Below are 17,457 nucleotides of genomic sequence, written 5' to 3' on the forward strand. Positions count from 1 at the left end.
CCTTCCTTCCTTCCTTCCTTCCTTCCTTCCTTCCTTCCTTTCTTCCTTTCTTTCTTTTCCCTTACCTTCTGTATTGGCTCCAAAGCAGAAGAGTGGTAAGGGTAGGCAATGGGGGTCAAGTGACTTGCCCAGATCACACAGCTGGGAAGTGTCTGAGGCCAGATTTGAACCTAGGACCTCCCATTTCTAGGCCTGGCTCTCAATCCACTGAGCTACCCTGATGCCCTCCTAGCCTGGTAATTCTTTGAGTGGGCACCCTCCTGAACCAGATAACATCAAGCTCTCCCACATTTCCAGTCCAAGATCCTTTCTCTTCATCATCCTCATCTCCTCCCCACAAGCAGAGACTTACATAACTTAGTAAACTCTTGTGGCTCCTTTTTGTTTTACAAATCTTTTCACTTTTATTTCATCCTTTATGTATTTCTATTTTTATGTTTTATAGAGTACATAATTTTTGGAAAATTAACATACTGCACTAATATGCAAATATAAGTAATTGTATCAGTTCATGCATATAAATGATAAATATGCCTATTTTGGAAGTACATGCTAAAAATGTTTGTTGCATGATCATAAAAGTTAGGGAGACCAACGACCTAAGAGTTTATATAGCCCAGTCCATGAGAACTTTGGTTCTCTTTAGGTTTTGTTAATTTCCCAATAAGTGCTCTATTGGAATGGGGATACAGGGTCCTCTGGACACCCCCAAGTCTCTAGAGGAATTCCAGGTCAGAAAGAGTTCATGAGAAATTCCTTGATCCTGGACCCCAGGAATGCTGGCAGTGGAAGAAAGTCAGCCCTCATGCAGCCAAAAAGATAACTGCATTAATAAAGGATTTTCTGAGAAATAAATTTCCTTCTGTTTTGGATACATTTCCCCTAGTTTTATGATGAGGGCTTTAGCACAGATGTATACCTCCTGTTTGAACTCAAACATCACTAGATTTTCTGAGATATGCAACTCATTCACCTTTATGATCACAACTTATATGCATGCATATTATATATATATATATATCTAATATACAAAGTATACCTGTGCTTCTACCCCAGACAACCTCACATGGGAATGTCACCTAATCCTCCTTGTTTGTCCCCCTCCCCATCTTCCTTTCAGATCACATAGTCTCTTTAAGGAATAAAAATCCCCACCTGAGTCAGACTTCACCTGCACCTGCCTTCCAACCATTCATTCAATAAATTCCTCTATTTTTAAAGATTCATGGGAGCCTGGTAATTCTTTAGGTGGGTGCCCTTTTGAACCAGATAATATCAAGCTCTCCCAAAACACTGTAAATGAAGACATCCTTCTGACCATGTGGACTTTTATGCCAAATATGAAGATGAAGGGAGATACTGAACTTGTGTTCCATCTTTACTGAAAATCCTGTTTGTGCAATGGTTGAATAAACTTATTTTTGTCAAATAGGACGTGGTGTATGAGTGCCTTGTTCCTTTCCAGTCCCAAACCAGAAGCACCATATTGTCTTGACTCAGGTTTGGAGTGTAACATGTGCTTTTTACCTTTTGCATCATTATCCTTTTTCTTTTGAATAAGCCACGTTCTTGTCTGAGTTTCATTGGTGCCAGTTCACCATCTTGCTTATTACCCAAGTTTCCTACATTTTTGTCAGAGTCCTATGAATTACTAGGTATCTCTACTGACATTTTTCCTCTTATGTTGTTCCCCACCCCCACCCTCATTTATATTGCTAGATTTACCTAGACTACTCTATCCTTATTTTTTAATTCAAACCTTCTTTTCCATAGTTTTCTGTATAACTGATTTCTCATTTCTCTATATCCAAAGACAAATCACTTAATGTTGCTGAATTTCAGTTCCTTTAACTGGAAAATGTACATATCATTCAACATTTGTAATACTCGTACTACCTACTTCACAGGTAGTTGTGAATAATGTGCTGTGTAAATGTGAGCCATGATTTATCCCCCTATAAACTGTCATATTCAAACTCTGGGAGTTGTGAGTCTCACCTTGATTGTCAGGTGAAAACGGTTGGAGACATCGGAATGTTCCCAGATGTCGTGAGGACAAGAGGAAAGGCAGTTGGCCAGAGGATATAAATACCCTGACAGCCATCTAACAGGTCCCCTTGGCCTGAAACCCTTGGCCTTGGACATTGATCTGATCTTGGAGGATTGACCTGTGGATCTGACCGTGGGTCCTCTGGTTCTCTCTGAATTGCCCCTAAATATTTAGACATCTGAACCATCATTAGATATTTAGGTATTTGGGCCCGGGTGGGAACCCAGAAGAGGGAAGGAAAAGAAGCAGAGGGAGGTAAGGGAGGTATTTCCTGACGGCTGTAGGACTGACATAATAATTGGCAATAAGAAGCTGAGAGGGATCATCTATATCTGTATCAATCAAGCAGATTGCTTTCTCTGGTTTGGCCGTGGCCAAGGTGAGCCAGAGGAGGTGAAGAACAAGAGTTCCAGCATTACTGAAACAGCCTACAGTCCTGAGGGATTAGTGATCACAGCCATTAGTGACAGAGCCTCCTATTCCCAATCCGTTCCTGATTATTCCTTTCCCTTATTAACATCTATAGATAAAGTTTATTAAGTACCTTCCTGAGTAGTTATTACATCACAACTTTTGGGGAGGGAGCAACACGGTCAGATGAAAACATTATCCAAGGCTAATAGAGCCCAATATTAATAATCAATCCAACCCCAGGTGGGACCTGAAAGGGTTACCCATCCACCTGACCTTTAGGGATCCTGCCTGGGTGCTGTTATTGAGAAGGGGCAGTTATTATAACATCCAGGTGAGTGACAGGACTCTGGTGTCCCTGCACCAGCTATCAAGGGAATCCAAAACACAGCTTTCCTGATTAATATACCCTATAATAACTAGAATAGTAGCAAAGATACCTTCATTATAACAAAACACAGTTAACATAAACAGATCTGACCATCTTTTCAGGCTTTTTTTTTTTTTTTTTTTTTTTTGCCTAGTCTAAATTGTCTGGTTCCTAGTCCTCTCTGGACCTTTCACTATTGATATTCCTTGGGCCATATTGCCCTTGTTCCTGTCCATCCCTCTCTAAGGAGCCTCCTCCTCACCTGGAGATAATGTCCCAGAGCCTGAGGGCATCATGGGCATAGAAAGATGATGAAATTCCCAAAAGCCCTCGGTCAGCCAGGTCACTGGGCGGACAGAGGGATCGATAGGTCAGACTGGCTGTTGCCCTGCAGAGGATATCCAGATGACCTCCCCCACCAGTGTTCATCACCTGTGTTGATTGAATGGGGAGTTAGGAACGATGGAGGTTGGGAGCTGGGATTTAAGAATTAGGAAGATGGAAGGAATTCAGAAAAACAAGTAATTTAAAATTTTGATAGAATAATAAAGTACACATTAATAATGTCTCTAGTTATTTTTGGTCTTAACTATTATAATAACCTTCTAATGTCCTTCTTGGCCTCCAGGCTCTTCCTTTCTAGGTCATCCTTTAGAACTGCAAGAATAATCTAGATCAGTGATGGGCAAACTTTTTTAAAGAGGGGGCCAAAGGAAAGGAAATGCTCATCTGTCAGTCTGTTTCTAAGGCAATTCTTTCAAAGTTTCATTGTATTGTATCCTGCTCATTGTATTGGGGGCCACATCTGGCCCTCAGGCCGTAGTTTGTTCATCACTGATCTAGATAATGCATAGGTTTCATTTTGTCATTGCTCTGCCCCCAGCATTAAGTGACTTCCCATGCTTATAAAAGAAAATACAAATTCTTTAGCCTGGCTTTCAAGGCTCTCCCTAATCTGGATCTATCCTGCCTGTTTCATTTCACATTGTTCCCCTTAAAATACAACTAAATGACAAGTTTCCCCTTGGGTAGACTACAATTCATCCACATCCTACTGAAACCTTTCTCTTTCATTGAGATTCCCTGACAAGTACTACCTCTCTCGTGATTCCTTTCCTGATATACTCTGGTAGATGTAATCTACTTTCTTGAATTTTGCATTATTGTTTGACCCTTCTGGTATATTTAAATCATCTTTTAATCTGTAGTGATTTGTGTATGCCTTTTCCATTCTTCCAAATGATAAACTCATTGAGGGCAAGGTTTATTCATGTATTCACAGTGCCTTGTGCATTCTCTGTGTTTCCTAAAGGTTTAATTGGATTGGAAAAAATACAGAATCAGGTTACTGATTTGGAGGCTTGGGGGAATAGAGAATTCTTTTTTAAAATTCTTTTTAAATTTAAAATTTTAATTTTAAAATATTTTCCAGGTTTCCATGATTCATTTTCTTTCCCTCCCCTCTCCCAGAGCTAACAAGCAATTCCACTGGTTTATACAAATGTTAGCACTTGATACCTATTTCCATATTATTCATTTTTGCTATAGAATAATTTTTAAAACCTAAACCCCAAATCACATACCCATATATACTTATGGTAAGTGATGTCATGGGTTTTGCTTTTGCATTTCTACTCCCACAGTTCTTTCTCTCAGTGTGAATAGCATTCTTTCCCATAAGTCCTTCAGGTGTGTCCTGGCTTGTTGATTGCTAAGTCTATTACATTTGATTGTTCCACAGTGTTTTACTTTCTGTGTACAAAATGTTCTCCTGGTTCTGCTCGTATTACTCTTTGTCATTTCATTGAGGTTCTCCCAGTTCACATAGAAATCCTCCAGATCACCATTCCTTACAGCACAATAATATTCCATCACTACCAGATACCACAATTTGTTCAGCCATTCACCAATTGAGGGACATTTTCCAATTTTTTTGCCACCACAAAGAGTGAGGCTATGAATATTTTTGTACAAGTATTTTTCCTTATTACCTCTTTGGGGCACAAACCTAAGAGTGGTATAGCTGGATCAAATAGTATGCATTCTTTTAAGGCCCTTTGTGCATAATTCCAAGTTGCCTTCCAGAATGGCTGGATTAATTCACAACTCTACCAGCAATGCATTAGTAGGACAGAGAATTCTTAATGGGTGAAGCAGCTAGAACACAGGCACATGTCCCTCCTGAGTCTTCCAAGTTTTTCCATTTCCTGAGTCCCACCCCTTCATACCTGATCAAAAATTCCCCCATCAGATATGAGTGAGGCCCGGGCACGAGTGTTGATCTCCATAGTATAGCGGAAATGAGGGACCAGCAGCTGTGGGAAGAAGGTAGGTGGAAATGAGAGAGGAAAGCCTTGATCCCCCACAATAGACACTTGACCAGAATGATGCTACAGTAGAGGAACATTGAAACATGTGAACAGATGACATAGCTGGTCTGGGATGAGATCAGATTTAGACATAAGAAGATGAATCTGATTACCTATCAAGACCCCTTCAGGGACAAGAAACAAGGCTGAGAATGAAGGTTCTCAGGGTCTGAGGGTCATTGTTTTGTAGGAAGAGGAGAGAAAAGAGCAGCGATAGGTAAAGAGGATTGAACCTCTCATGTCTGGTAAATGGAGGAGACAAAGCTGAAACAAAGGGTTGGTTTGTAGGATCCATTTATGGAATATTTTGAATACACTATAGAGCATGAGCATGATTTCATTGTAGGGTCTTGAGAAAGTGTCTCCTGATCAATATTTGGAGGAAATTCAGGATTCCAATATAGTTTGCATACTCTTCTGAGAAGCTTCAAGCAGGCTTTAATTTAATTTTCTCCCCAGCTTCTTGAAACTTTTTCTTACCTGATTGGTAAGTTGCTTTCCTCCTGTAGCTGTGAAATAATCTTCTGTATTACCTTCCATCTATAGCTCACTTTCTTCTTGTCCACAACTTTGGCTATTCTACAAGGTTTTGTCATCTTTTCCAGGTCTTGTTTTATACTCATTAATACTTTCATGGCTTCAATTTTCAGCCCAAATCTACATCTTCAAGCTGGATACTTTATTTTGTCTCAAGGCCTGTATTCTTACTTACCAAAAATCTGTCTCTTTTGATGTCCTATAGTGAATTCAAAGTTCCTTTTCCATTTCCATACACATCATGTGTCCCCAAATTGTGTCCCTACTCACGCCAGCTCTTCAGTGTCTGTCTCTCTCTCTCAAACTTAAAAGATTACTCATTTCTTACTCTTATTTCTCCCTTATTCCTTCACTTTAGTCATCTAGTCCTATTGATTCTTCTTCTTTTTTTTTTTTTAATAATTTTTTTAAACCCTTACCTTCTGTCTTAAAATCAAAGGACTATGCAATGGGGATTAAGTGACTTGCCCAGGGTCATATAGCTAGGATGTATCTGAGGTCACATTTGAATTTAGGACCACTATCTTTAGGCCTGACTCTCAATCCGCTGAGTCACCCAGCTACTCCCCTATTGATTCTTCTTTTGTAAAGACCCAGATCTAGTGCCTCCTTATTCCTATTGCAACCTAATGAGTATCATTGTCTCCAGTTTCACCCTATTCCATTCTATGTAGTTTGATCTCCTTAAAATATCAATTTTCATCATATAGTTTCCCTCTACCTTAGGGAAATATCCAAAATCCTTAACTTGACCCTTAAGGTCTCCTTAAGTCTGGCTCCCAATTATTTTACAGCCCAACTTCATAACACAAACTCTTCAATTCAGGTAGATTGGTTCATACGCTTTCTCCAATTTATGCCATATTTATTATTGTCTCTACTAGAAGTAAAGGAAGAAAAGGAAAGTAAATTAAAGAGAAGGAGCAAGAGAGAAGAGAAAAGGGGAGAGCTGGAGAGCAAGGAACAGGAGAATGAGAGGGTGAGCATATATACAAGTAGGATTTAGAGAGGAGAGAAGTCCTAATTGATTACAGATTGTCTTAGGGGTTTGAAAGGATAAAATGAACTGGAGGGCTCACAACGCAAACTAGGTTGTGAATCTCATGAAGGCAGAGGCCACATCATTTCTTAAATCCTTCAGAGATTTCATCTATGCCATGCACACACTTAGTACTTGATATATACCCATTTTCCTCATGATTAAAAAATTATTGGAATTCTCTAGTTGAATATTCTCTCTCTACTCTACTCCGTGGTCTAAAAAAAAAAATTAAAAAATAGAACCTTAGAATGTAAGAGCTAGAAAGATCTTGAGGCATCATTGATTCATTTTCATTTCATAGTGAAGGAAATTGAGCCAGAATTACTTCCCAGGATTCTTTGCTCTCAGGCCTAATCCATAATGCTTAAATGGTGTAAAGAAACCCTACTGCTTAATAAAATTGATGAATATTTAAAAATATAAACTGCACAGATTAATGGAACAGGAAGTAGTAATACTTCAATACCCTTATTCTAGGAAAATAAATTAGAAAAAGCCATAAGTGAACTCCCTAGGGAAAACAAATGAATTCTACCAAAGTTTTAAAAAACAATGAATTTCAAAACTAAGTAAACTATTAGAAAAAGTAGATAAAACAATTCTAACAAACTTTCTATGACACAAATGTGATCCTGCTACCTAAATGAAAGGTGAGTCAAAACAAAGAAAGAAAATCATAAACCAACTGCCTTAAAGAATATTGATGCAGTAATTTTACTAATAGGAAGATTATAGTAATATGTCAGAAAAATCACACTTGGTTAGATTTATATAAGTGTGAATGTGAAATCCCCCACCCCACCATGATTACATTTATTATAATCATCAGTAGATATGTTGGGTATTTTACTCATTCTGTCATTCTGCTCTTTTATTTTCCTTTACTTAGTAATCAGTAGGATTTTATCTATTTGGTCATCATGTTGTTTTATTGATCTTTTGCTTAGTAAGTTTTCTGTTCTTTCTGCAAAATTACCACCAAGATCTTAACTGTAAATATTCTGTAAGTTATGCATAAAATGCCTTTACAGCATACATAATACATGTGTAATATTGCATACTTCACATCCATGTATTACATTGGTTTTACACTTCTCCACCTTGTATGTATGCTGATTTTACTTCTTTTTGTAAGCCCAGGGGGTAAGAAGTTTTTATATCCCTGAAAAAAATTTTTTTTTTATCCTAGGACTCCATTCTAGGAGCATAGGGCCACAACCAGTAGGCAATGGGACACACAGTCACTCAGGGTCACCCAGCTGGGAAGTGTCTGAGCCCAGACTTGAACCTAGGACCTTTTGTCTCTAGGCCTGGCTCTCAATCCACTGAGCTAGCCCAGCTGCCCCTACTTTAGGTTGCAGTTTCTTTAGCAGATGTAGTTTTTACAGGGTGGGGTTGCTAGCCCCACGCCCAACCCTCCTCCTTTTTTCATCCGGGCTAGGGACCGTCCTTGGCCCAGGAGTGGTAAGGGTGGGCAGTAAGGGTCAAGTGACTTGCCCAAGGTCACAATCCCTGAAAATTAGTTGGGTTAAATAATTTTTTACTGTATCTATAGCTCAAATTTGTGTTATATAAGGGGGCTACTCTCAAGGCTCAAAGTCTTTGGTTGCCAACCAGTTTGGTTTTATTGTGAGACTGGCCCCCTCTCAATAAACCTATTATTCTTATTCTTCTTATCATCATTATTATTATTTTGCTTTGAGACTTTGTTTTATTTTTGGTGTCTCAGCTAATAAATTTCTGCCACATGAGGCATGTAGTACTGGTTCAATGTTAGGAAAATTATAAACGTAATTAACCATGTTAATAAGAAAAACAACAAAAATTATATTCATTTCCATGGATACAGAAAAAGCTTTTGACAAAATACAAAGCCCATTCCTCTTCAAAATCCTAAGAAGCACAGGAATAAAATGGAACTTTCTTTAAAGTGATAAATAATATTTATCTAAAACCAAGAGAAAGCATTATATCTAATGAAGATAAGCTAAAAGTCTTTCCAAGAAGATCAGGGGTTAATCAAGAATGTCCATCATCACCAAAACTATTCAAAATTGTTCTAGAAATGCTAGCTATAACAATAAGATAAGAACAAAAAACTGAAGCTAAGTGGATAGGCAAAGAGGAAACAAAAGAAACAAAAGAAAACAAAAACACTTTTTTACACATGATATGATGGTTTACTTAGAGAACCTTTAAGAGGCAACTAAAAAAGTAATTGAAGCAATTAATTTAGACAGTTATAGAATATAAAATAAACCAACATGAATCATAAGCATTTCTGCATATTACCAATAAAACAAAGCAAAAAGGAAGAGTATTAATAATTCCACAGCTAAATATAAAACAGTAAGCATAAAATGCTTGGGAGTATACTTGCCAAGGCATAAACAAGAACTCTCTGAACACATTTACAAAATACTTTTCACACAAAGACTGATTGAATTAATTAGAGAAAGATTAATTGCTTATTGGTAGGTTCAGTCAATATAATACAATCCACAATACTGCCTACCTTATTTATTCGGTGCTGATATAATCAATCTACCAAAGAATTACTTCATAGAGCTAGAAAAAATAACAAAATTCGCCTGGAAGGTCAAGAGTTTTAAAACAATCTATGGAAAAAAAAAAAGAATCAGAATGAAGGGGACCTAACAGTACCCAATCTCAAAGTGACCCTCACTCTACAAAGCTATAAAAATTACAACTCTTAGGTATGAAGTAAGAAATAGGTTTGTCAATGGAACTCCGTATACAAGACACAAACAAGCATAATAACCTAATTTTTGATAAATCTAAAGAATCCAGCTTTTGAGGCAAGAACTCACTATTTGACAAAAACTGTTGTGAAAACTGAAAAATAGTCTGACATAAATTAGTTGTAGACCAACCCTTCACATTGTATACCAAGACAAGCTCATAAAGGTTTATTTAGACATAAAGCAGGTCAGATCTACAGATTAGTGGAAGAGTTCTTGAACAAACAAGATACAGAGTGGATCTCGAGAGATAAAATTTATAATTTAGATTACATAAAATTAAAAAGGTTTCCCCCCCCCCACAAACAAAACCAATGCAGCTAAAATTAGGAGAAAAACAAGATATTTGGGGGGGGGGATTTTTGCAAAAGTTTCTCTGATAAACATCTCATTTCTGAAATTTCTTTTTTAATTTTTATTTATTTTTTAAAAACACTTACCTTAGAATCAATACTATGTATTGGTTCCAAGACAGATGAGTGAAGGACTAGGCAATGGCGATTAAATGATTTGCCCAGGGTCAGACAGCTAGGAAGTGTCTGAGACCAGATTTGAACCTAGGACTTCCTCAATCCATCAAACTACTCAGCTGCCCCTTCATTTCTGAAATTTTAAACAGGGTCCTAAATCAAATTTACAAGAACCATTACACAACTGATAAATGGTCAAAGGATAAAAATAGGCAGTTTTTGGATGAAGAAATCAGTTATCAATAGCTATATGAAAAAATTCTCCAAATCACTAATGATTAGAAAAATGCTCATTTAAACAACTCTGAGGTACTATTTCACATAAATCAAATTGGTTAAAATTATAAAAAAAGAAAAGACAAATACTTGAGAGGGGGTTGTAAAACTAGAAGGGGTGGAGCTACGAACTATTCCATCCATCCTGAAAATCAGTTTAGAACTATGCCCTCAAAGCTATTTAAACTGTGGTTATCTTTTGATATTTTGACCTAGTAGATCTATGCTCAAGGAGGAAAAGAACCAGTAGATAGAAAAATATTGCTCTTTTTTTGTGGAATTGGAATAATTGGAATTGGAATGAGAATTGTAAATTGAGTAGATGCCCATTGAAGAATGACTGAAAAGATATGAACTATGAATTTTAAAGAATAATATGCTATAGCTCATCATGAAGGTTTTAGAAAAAACCTGAAGAAACAAATGAACAGATTCAAAGGGAAATGTATAGAATTTGGAGAACAATTTAGATAGTGACAAATACTATAAAATTAAGCAATTCCAAAAGACTTAGTAACTCTTATCAACATAACTATCAGACTCAATTACAACAAACTCAGAGTGAAATATGTTATCTACCCCCAAACAGAGAAATAATGGATTCAGAGATAAACTGAGGCAAAACTTCTCCTTTCTTACTTTAAAGAAAAATTATGAACATGGAAAATACAGAAAGTTGTTTTGCATGACTCTATTTGTTATAGATTTTGTTTTTCTTGCCTTCTCAGTGGCTGGGGGAGGGGAAAGAAAATAATTTGGAACAAAAAAATTGTATTAAAAAAAAAAAGAAACCTAACTGAAAATTCCCTTCTAACTGGATTTAGTTTCTGGAATGCTTAAAGGTAGTCTTTTCACCTAGGTTGTGTGAAGAAACCTCCCCATCTGACTATTCCCCTATAATTGGATTTAGCCATCTTTTCCCTTAGGGTCTGTGGTGGTGATCCATCACTGCCCTAGGTTAACAGGAGTAGAATGTGAAGGGTAGCTTTAAAGGTAGAGTGAGTACCTTGAAGATGGGGTGCATCCCTGGGAGACATCTCATGGTGGCTACTGCAAACACCTCAGCCACCAAATGAGTCTTCAGCAGATGGGCTTGCAGTTCATGCAGCTGGAAGTCAGAATTTTTGACCCAGGCCTTGGCCAGGAGCCAGGTGAGGGAGGGATCTGAGGGCAGGAAGAGTGGTGGGACTGGAGAGCCAGAGCAGGGAGGCTGGAGCTGGAGGACAACAGAATCAATATAATTATATCCCTAGAAGAAAAAGGGACCTTAGAGGCCCAGAGGAGGTTAAATGACTTGTCCAAGATGAGACATCATCAGAGGCAGGAATGTGAACACAGAGCCTCTCTTTGAGTCACTGCTATCTTAATTGAACCACATGGGTAGGGTAGAGCAGTAGATCCCTGGGTCTCTGAAAGGAAGAGAGACTAATGAGGTAGAGCAGAGAGGTCAGAGCTCTTCGTCCCAGGAAATGGGTTGGTGCGGAGGTAATGGGGGTAGAGGAAACTTGGATCAGGGAGCCACATAGGATCCCTGGGTTCCCTCACCTGGATAGCCATGGGTAGTAGCCTCCCATCAGGCTCCATCTTAAACATAACCAGGGGGGCAGACAGGTATTGCTTTTCTCCCTGCATCACATTGGGCTGGATTCCATCCAACAGGGAAAAATCAGCTTCAAACAGGCAACCCTCCTGGGAGATAGATTAGTCGGAAGTCAAGGTTCAGAGTTTAATGTAGAACAATTTTAATACCAGGGACAGTCATAGGCTCAGTGTAAAGAACTAAAAGAGAAGTTCACATTGTTAACTCATCTCAAACCCACATAATATGAAAACTGAATGGTCCATTGGAAGCCATCTAGTCCAACCACTTAATTTTAAAGTGTGTGTATATGTGTGTGGGGGGGAACGCAGAGAAGTAAAATGACGTATCCAGGGTCATACAGCTCCTCTATCATAGCAGGGTTGGGAGACCAAGTCTGCTGATTTCAGTTGTTGTTCAATTATTTTAGTTGTGTCCAACTTTTCATGACCCCATTTGAGGTTTTCTTGGCAAAAGTACTAGACTGTTTTGCTATTTCCTTCTCTAGCTTATTTTAAGGTTGAGAGAACTGAGGCAGAGTTAATTGATATGCTCAGGGTCACATAGCAAGTAACTGTCTAAGGGCAGATTTGAATTCAGGAAGTTGAGTCTGCCTGAGACTTCAGGCCTGGCACTTCATCCACTGTTACACCTAGCTGCCTCTGACTCCAGAATTCTTTCCATTTAAGTTACACTGAGACAGATTTAAAGGCCCCTTTGTTTGAGTAGTCATACTCCTCTTTCCTCTGATCTCCCCTAGCAAATCTAAACTCCCAAAGTATTTGAACTCTTTCTCTGATACAGTCTTCTTCCTCTCCAAATTAGCCTACTTTCTATCTCCCTTCTTTTCCACTTCCAAAACAGAGGTTTTTCTTCTTACCCAAAAACAGATTTTCCCTCCTTTCAAACTTCCCCCTTTCAAACTCCTAAGCCCTGCTCTCCCACTTACTTCAGAAAAGTTTTCTTAAATCTTATTTTTGTGTCTACTGAAATCCAGGACTAAGATCCATTTGGAGAGTCTGCATTTGATCTTTAATCTGTCCCTGTCTCCATTTCTTTTTCTGTACTGTTTCTCTTTTGATACTACACATTCCCCAAGAAAAAAGAAGAGTAGGCTCATTTTGCTCTTATATTCCTCTTTCTTGTATTTTACATATATGCCATATATGCTCAAGATGCCCTCAGAATGAGGCTCTGCATTTAGATCGGGTGTAATTACTACTGTTGACTACCTCTCTTTCAGTGGTACTATCTTGATATATCCTTGCTTTTCCCCATTTTAGTTATGGTTCCTTATTTTTTTAAAACTCTTGCCTTCTGTCTTACAATTAAAACTAAGTGTCATCTCCAAGGCAGAAGAGTGGTAAGGGCCAGGGAACAGGTAAAGTGACTTATGTCACTTGTGTCCTCCTCCAAGCTCTTTTCAAAGATACAGTTATGTGGTTTAGAAAAAAGCATAATTTAACAGGAGGTATATTTGTCAGAACTTCACAAGCAGGAAAGGATCCAGATCTTCTGAAATATCCGCTTGAAAATCTTCCATGTAATGTGGTAGTGGAAGGGAAAGTAGGAGAGCTAGGAGTTAAAGAACTATAGCATCCCTCTTTTACCTGTTATTGAAGGTCACATACATAAGAAGTGTCTGAACCGAGGACCTCCTATTTCCAAGCTTGGCTCTATCTGCTGAGAGCCACCTAGCTGCTACTGGTTTCTCCATTCTTAAAAGTCATGCTATACTTATGGCATTTCAGTCTATTCCTTTCCAAAAACCTGATGCAATATGTATTTAGAAATTAAGGGGCAGCTGGGTAGCTCAGTGGATTGAGAGTCAGGCCTAGAGACGGGAGGTCCTAGGTTCAAATCCAGCCTCAGACACTTCCCAGCTGTGTGACCCTGGGCAAGTCACTTTACCCCCATTGCCCACCCTTACCACTCTTCCACCTAGGAGCTAATACACAGAAGTTAAGGGTTTGGAAAAAAAAAAGAAATTAACCTGACTTGATCCCTAGGAGCTTTTTTATTCTCTGTGGTCAGAGAAATATCAAAAAAGAAGAAAGAATTGGAATCAAGAGAAAACTAAAAGGAGAGAGGCTACCTGGAGCTTTCTTTCCAGCTGGATCTGAAGCTCCTCTGCCCCTGAGGGGATCACAAGTCTGGTGGGGAGTGAGGTGGATCTTCTCAGCAATGTGGGGTTGGTCCCATTGAGAAACTGGTAGCCAAAAAAATCATCATCTTTCCAGGACTCATGCACCCTGTCTGGGAGCAGAAGCAAGAGATCATAGCTCTCAGAGCTATGCCCTGAATCTCTTCATGGTGCCAGGCATTTGAAATTTCCACACTGGGTTTCCTGGGACACCTTCAGGAAAGAAGCCTAAAAGGACTCACCTTTGGGGACATTTCTGGGTGGGATGGTCAGTGGAAAGGCAGTAGTAAAAGTATTTGGGGGTGGAAGTGGATGATATGAGAAGGGGAAGCAGAGAATGTCATGGATGGAGAGGATCGCTATAATTATGGGGCTGTTACTGACTGGCCAGGGTGCTCTGGTGGCCCCAGAAGATTTGGTCAAAATCATCCAAACTATTCCAGGAACTCAGGAGGGTGCTCAAACGTTTTAGGGCAACTTCCATCAATCTGGGATAAAGAATAAAGGAATTAAATAGGGAATTAGATGCTTGAACTCCCTTTCTCCAACCCATCCCCATATCTGCCATTGCACCTGGGAACCTCCCAGTTGCAAACCCCAGTTTTTGCCTCTGATATCGTTCCTACCCTGCAATCCCTGCCCCAACAAAGTCAATCTTCTTATCCTCATGGAATCTCATATCCAGGGGCAGGTCTTTCTCTGTCATTGCATCCACTGATAGGGGTAGCCCTTTCCTCCAGGTATTCCAACTAGAGGTCCATGGAATGGAATGTTAATAGGTCAGTTAAACTTTAAAAAAAAACAAGGGTTAGTGGAAGAGAGAGGACATCCTAAAGAGCCAAGAGTCACAGTGTAAATGGGGTCCAGGACTCAAAGCTAAAGATACTGAGAGGTTAGGGGTCAGGGACATCACCGATATAATCTCCTTCTCTCCTCCAGCTCCTCTTCTATGTGTTTCTGAAACAGGCCCTGGACCTCCTTTTCCATCATCCAAGCTGGGGAGGCAGGGGAACAAGGTCTCACTTACCTGCTCCATCTTCATGGATGTGCTCCCAGGTTGCTCTCTATCCCCTGACCCCAGCTCACCAATTTCCCAAGTCTCATCCCCATTGTCTATTCCTCTTTGCCTCCATGTCCAGTGATTCCTCATCCTTCTCTTAGTTGCTGCCCATTGTTAGGGCGTTCTTCTATATCCCCAACTTACCTCTCCCCTTTCTATCTTACTTCTTCCCCAGTTTTGTCAGCCCTGTTTTTTTCCATTGTCCATGTTATTTATCATTTATCATTTATTTATTTATTTTTATTTTGACTATTTTCCCATAGTTACATGTTTCATGTTCTTTCCCTCTCCCCTAAACCCTACTCCCTATAGCCAATGCACAATTCCACTGAGTTTTACATGTATCATTGATTAAGACCTAGTTCCATGTTATTGATAGTTGGACTAGTTATTGTTTAGTGTCTACATCCCCAATAATTTCCCCATTAGCCCATGTGGTTCAAGCAGTTGTTTTTCTTTTGTATTTTTCCTCCCACAGTTCTTCCTCTGAATGTGGCTAGTTTTCTTTCTCATACATCCCTCATCCTTGCTCTGGATCCTTGCATTGCTGCTAGTAGAGAATTCTGTTATGTTCGATTGTACCACAGTGTATCAGTCTCTGTGTACAATGTTTTCCTGGATCTGCTCCTTTCACTCTGCATCAATTCCTGGAGGTCATTCCAGTTCACATGGAATTCCTCCAGTTCATTATTCCTTTCAGCACAATGGTATTCCATCACCAACAAATACCACAATTTCTTCAGCCATTCCCCAATCCTTCGATTCCCTCATTTTCCCTCATTTTCCAATTTTTTTCCACCACAAAGAGCATACCTGTTTTCTAATCCTGTCCAACATTCACTCCCACATCTCATATCCTCCAAAATCATATTCCTCATATTTTCTCCACTAAGACCTTTTTTTTTTTTAATTTTTAAACCCTTAACTTCTGTGCATTGGCTCCTAGGTGGAAGAGTGGTAAGGGTGGGCAATGGGGGTCAAGTGACTTGCCCAGGGTCACACAGCTGGGAAGTGTCTGAGGCCAGATTTGAACCTAGGACCTCCTCCCGTCTCTAGGCCTGACTCTCAATCCACTGAGCTACCCAGCTGCCTCTTCCACTGAGACCTTTATTGTTACCTATTTCTGTCACCAGCTCCCTAGAGTCACACATGCTACATTTCTCTTCCTTGTGTCTTCAACTTCACCCAGATAAAGCTATTTCTTTATGTCATGTAATTGATGTGTAATTTTTCTTCCAGCTACCTCTACTTCTGTCCTTCTGTCTTCTTGCTATACTCTGACTTCCTTGTGCCTTCCTCTCTTTATGTCCTCTGTCTTCCTTAGGATCCTTTCCTCAACTACTTCCTCCTATTTTTTAACTTTAACTCAAATCACACCTAATCTTTGGTCAAGTCACATTCCTTTAATGAGCCTCAGGGTTTTTTTTTCTTTTAAGTCAGGGCATTAATTTGGATGATCCCCAAACTCCCTTCCAGCCCTAAGACCTCTGCCCTCTCCCTGCCTCAGCCTCCACCCTTCTTACCAGTGGCTACAGGCAGGCAGATGATGCCATCTCCCTGCACCCATCTATAGCAGGGGAACAGTATCTCCTTCTCCTCCTCCATGCTCTTCTCAAAGACCCAAACAGTTAAGTGGTTGCAGAACCAGGCATCCTTCATGAGGAGGTGTATTTTCCGGAGCTTCACAAACAGGAGGGGACCCAGGTCTTCTGAGACATCAACTTCAAAATCCTCCATCTAGGGTTGGAGTGGAGGAGAAGGTAGGAGAACCAGGAAGTAGAAAACTGATTGTAGTTCACAGAATCAAGTCTTGTTTCCATTTTAAAGATGAAGAACCTGAAGCTTCAGAGGGAAAGGAATTTGCCTAATGTGATAAATTTGGGGAGATTTCAACCTAGGTCTTTTGACCTTAAGACACTGCCTGGGTATGGAGGTATAGAAAAAAAAATCTTTCCAGGTATCAAACACACACACACTCTACACAGAATATCAGAGCTGGAAGGAGTCTGAGACCATCTACTCCAACCTATTCTTAGATTCTGAGAAATAGTTTAACTTCAGCCTAACAGAGATAGTTACCCTTGTACCAGGGAGCTTATGTTCCAAGTGGAAGATACAATATGACAAATAAGTACAAATATTTTTCTTGGGGAGAGGAGATTAAGAACAGTCTTATTTGGAATTGACACCTGAGCTGAACTTTGAAAGAAGCAGAAGATTCTCAGGAGTAGAGGTTGACTTGGAGCAAAGTACAAGAGCAGGTATCTGGACCATGAGTAAAGACTGAGTACCACTTCCTCAACTCACCCAGCCTTTGCTTGAAGACTTCCAGTCAAAGGGAACTCTCTACCTCTGAAGGCAGCACATTACCCTTTGGGATCCTGGTAG

At 39.5% G+C, this 17,457-nt stretch overlaps 1 pseudogene; it reads right to left on the reverse strand.

Annotated features, from left to right (window-relative positions):
• Positions 1-17,457, reverse strand: part of LOC123244568 — a 58,517-nt pseudogene that overhangs the window by 18,727 nt on the left and 22,333 nt on the right.

The sequence above is a fragment of the Gracilinanus agilis genome, chromosome 4 (genome assembly GCF_016433145.1).
Source record: "Gracilinanus agilis isolate LMUSP501 chromosome 4, AgileGrace, whole genome shotgun sequence".
Taxonomy (NCBI): Eukaryota; Metazoa; Chordata; class Mammalia; order Didelphimorphia; family Didelphidae; genus Gracilinanus; species Gracilinanus agilis.